Genomic DNA, 4,650 nt, shown 5'->3' with positions numbered 1-4,650 from the left:
GGAGGTGAGGTGGACTAAGAAGAAGCTGATCAGACTCAGAAGACGTAATAGGTAGTAGATATAAAACATTAGTAGACTGTCTACTAAGTATGCATTATGCATAGGTACCAAACATATAAGTTGGCTATGTTTTGAATTCAGAAGAGGCTACTGGAATGATAGTCAAGTAAACTGAGGTTTTAGAAAAATATCCCTTAAACTCTATAAATTAGAGACTATCTGTTGGAGGTTAAAGGCTCATCTTCTGATAGTGAAGATTTTATTAAAGAGTAAGAAAGAATTCAGGGACAAAAGATTTTTATAGTTGTTAATATAGAGAACTTTTACATGCAGATTTGGAAAAGGTACTTAGTTGTATAATAGTTAGAAGTAGTTTATGAATACTCAGATGTGGGATATAAATATTAAAGTACCTCATGAGCTTTTCAGATACAGACAAGAGATCTTAACAATATTAAATTGGTCTATCAATGAATCCTTATTAGCATATCCTCATTCTTGTCTTAAGTAAGTTCTTAGTAGTTATAAACAAGAACAACCTTTATAAAGGGGATCCCTCTGGGAAGATGGATCTTGAAGTTGTGACTGCATCGAAATGAATTCTTCTCTGAATAAATATAATATAATCTCAATGTCTTAGCAATAGAGTTGAAGAAACAAAACAGTAAAACTTAATATTATTAAGTCATAGTTTTTACACAATTAAGTCCTGATATAGGAGGGTAGTTGATTGTCAGAGTAGAAAAGGAACTCACACATACTTAAGTAAACTTCATATGCTGCCAGTTGCTTCCTATCACTACTCATCAACCATCTTTACTACACTTCTGGTGATTAAAATTTATTTCCTATTTGGGAAGAGCTCAACACCACAACTTTTCTCGTAACTTTTCATGCCTCGTTACTACTATTGGAGGGGAGTCAAGCCATTACTTCTTATCTTCCCATTACTTTGGGACACTTCTCTATCCTTCACTCTTGAGGTCTACCCTTTTGAGATTCTCATTCCACCTCTTCCAACATTAGAGGATGTTGGTTTTCATTTTTACTCCACTTTAGCTTTAGCCTCACTTAGGATCAGCATCACTAGGCTTTTGCTTTTTACCTTCAACCAATGGTTGGGAATGTGGTTTGAGGTACGTGATTAGGATGGATTCCTGCTGCTTCTCCTGGGAGTTGCTTTGGTCTCTCCAACAGGATATGGTTAATTTCACTACACTTCTCCTCTCCTCCTCCTACAGGTGTTGGAATTCTATCAACTATGTGACAATATTTCTTAGAAAACAAGGGACTACATGAGCGACATAATAATACATCTGAGGGTATTGGAGACTTAAGAAGGTTGCCTAGTTCAGCCACGAATACATTTCCAATAGTTGGTTTGGCATTTAAGTCTACCCCTCTTCTCTTCTTTTTTCAGCTCTATCAGCTGGTACCTGACTATTACTCTACTGTTCACCTCTGGCTGGCACCCACTCGACTGCCAAGCACCATCATCTCCTCCTGGCTGGCAACCTATACTGGCTAGTATCCTGCTATCTATTTCGTCTTTCCGCTATACCTTGTGTCCTTCATTACTGTCTCCTTTGGAAGATGGCTTATTATTAGAAGTACTGGGATCCAATACCTAGGAATCACCCTAAGTAGGGTAACTACTCAGAATTAATATCTCCGGTTTCCAATACCCCTCTCTAGCCCCCTTACAGGGCCCGCATGTTATCATACATATTAATCTTAGTTGTATCTTGTAGCTATAATGCTACAAAGTTGAAGGTTCAGAATAACAACGTATACATTACTGCCATCTAACTGACCGGATCTTGTTCACAGGATATATGAGGTGAAATATTCGGCTAGGTCTGAGAAGTGGAATGGAGTAAATCAGTCACCTACTCAGAAAGTTACTAGGCTTTAAAGAGAGAGCATCTTTGACATGGGCTATTGATAACAAAACATTTTCATAGTAAGATATGATATTAAATGTTAGAGGATTTCAAAGAAAAGCCAATACATTCTCATCCAACCTATGATAGTTAAAAGTGTCTAGAACTCCGAGGGACACTATCAAAGAAGTCAATAGACTTTATGGAATGTTACCACTAGGTTCAGGGATGTATACTGGTTGTAGAAATTATCTCCAATACCAAACAATCACTGAAGACCTGTTATTTAAAATAACCAGGAATTGCCTACTGAGGGATTATCTACCCATCAGAGTAGAATGGCTTCCTGAGAATTAGTAAGAAGTCATCTGGAGGATATCTGTAAGTTGGATCAGGTATTACAGAGGTTTAAAGTAGGCAACCTAGGAAGGTTACATCTATAACTACTTCTACAGACACAGCCCTCCAATAAAACTAATCATTTATCAATAGGAGAGACAATTGGGTCTAATGCAGTTCGACTTGAGAACTAGGCTATAAGTTTAATAACTCTGAAGATCAGATAATTGCTACTAGAAACTGTACAGTTCCCAATTGGCAAAATAGTAATTATTAAAGAGAATGTGATGGTTTTTAGGGTCTCCTAGTATTTACACTTTAGGAGAATATCCGATATTATAAGTTATATTTAAAGGGGTACATAATTTGTATGAGAGATAGATGTAGTCTATGAACACTCAGATGCAGAATATAAATATTGAAGTGCCTCCTAATCTGTTAGATATCATCAAGCAATAGAGAAGAGATCTTAACAATTTAATATTATCTTTACTATTCAATTTTATTTTACAATACTCTTAGTAATCATAAATGAAATAAGTAATCTTGTGAGCTTTTATAGACAAATATTAGTTTACAAAATGAATCTTGATTAGTTTAGACAATTCTGAGTCTATATAGAATCTCTCTGCCTAATCCCTCGGTCCCTTTGCACTACTATATGCTCACCGTCCTATCTTGGAGGGGGTTTTCTCCTTGCTTCCTGACTTCCCCTCAATCTTGTTGCTGGACTATATGTTTACCGATACATTTATTCAACTTAGTGATAGAATTAGCTTTTGATAGTTTTCTGGGGCTATGTAAATCTGGTCATCTAGGCAATATAGTTTTAAATTATTGTTGTTAGGTTTTGCAGCTTCCTTTGTCTGGGATTTTCTTTCATGTATGTTGAGGTGTGTCATCTGTCAGGTCAGAGGATTTTCTTGCTTTTCATTACTTGAATGTGGTTTTCTGGTAGTATGCACTGGGGGTTACTGCTCAGGAGAGTTTTTTTTCTACCCACTTTCTTTTGTTTGAGGATTTTTCTTCTAACTGCTAGGGCTCAGAGATGGATGGAGGTTTAGGTCTACATACTTCTAGTAATGTGACCTGTGTATCTTATAATATAAATAAAACTGAACATAAAAATAAAAAAAAATAAAAAGAAGCTCCCTTCACTACTCATCGATCCTCTTCACTACACCTCCAGTGCTTGAAATTTATTTCCTATTTGGAAAGACCTTAACACCACAAAACTTCTCACTAAGTTTTATATCTCATTCCACTTTTTAGTAGGGGACTAGGCTATCACTTTTCATCTCCCCATCATGATGGGACTCTTCTTCTGCCTCCTCCCTTGAAGTCTACCCTCTTGAGCTCCTTTCCTCTTCCTCCCAATATTTCATGATATTCGTCTTTATTTCAACTCTGCTTTTTCTTTAGCCTTACTTAGTATCAGCATGATTAGGTTTTTACTTTTTTACTTCAACAGACACCTGGGAATGCGGTTTGCAGTGTCTGCTTATAATGGATTCCTCCTGCTTCTCCTAGCAGTTGCTTTGGTCTCCTCAACAGGCTATGGTCGATTTTACCACACTCATCCTCTCTTCCTCCCATATGTGATGGCATCTTATCTACGAAGTGATGCTATCTCTCTGAGAACAACGGACTGTATGCAAGAGGCAGTAATACACTTAAGAGTATTGGAGATTCAAGGAGGCCATCTAGTTAAGATACAAACACGTTTTCAATAGTTGTTTTGGTATTCCTGTCAACCCCTACTCTCTTCTCAACTCAGTTTGATCATTTTGTATCCTTTTACCTCATGACCTTTCATTCCCAGCTGGCATCCATTTAAGTGCCAAATACTATCTTTCTCTCCTGGCTAGAACTCTACTGCTAGCTATCATCCTACTGTACTTCTTTTCTCTCCTCCAGGCCATGGCCCTCTCTTACTGGCCCCACTTGGTATATAGCCTAGATTCCTTTACACTGCCCTGTGCTCATTACCTCATCTTAGAGGAAGTTTTCTACTAACTTTTTGGCTTCTTCTCACTCCTGCAGCCAGACTATTTGCCCATGTCTAAAGATAAATCTATCAAACTAGGGCTCAGGATTGGCTATTGGGTTTCTGAGACTACCTAAATCCACTCACCTAGGGAATATAGTTTTGGAATTAGGTCCTGTAGTTTGGGGGATTCCTTTGTTTAGGAGTTGTTTATTCATGTATGTTGGGAGATGTCATCTGTTGGGGCATTAGTTTTGATTAGTTTTGATTACTTGGGTGTGATTTTCTGGCAGTGAGTACTGTGGGTTACTGCTTACAGGAGTTTTCTCTACCTACTTGCTTAAGAGGAAAGGTTTTTCTTCTAGCTGCTGGGGCCCAGACGGGTTAAGTTTTAGGTCTACATAGTGTTAGCTAGCATAATCAGTGTACAGCTTTGGAATG

Source organism: Tuber melanosporum (genome assembly GCF_000151645.1).
Source record: "Tuber melanosporum whole genome shotgun sequence assembly, scaffold_107, strain Mel28".
NCBI lineage: Eukaryota > Fungi > Ascomycota > Pezizomycetes > Pezizales > Tuberaceae > Tuber > Tuber melanosporum.
The sequence above is the reverse complement of the archived record's forward strand: the minus strand, read 5'-3'. Positions refer to the sequence as shown.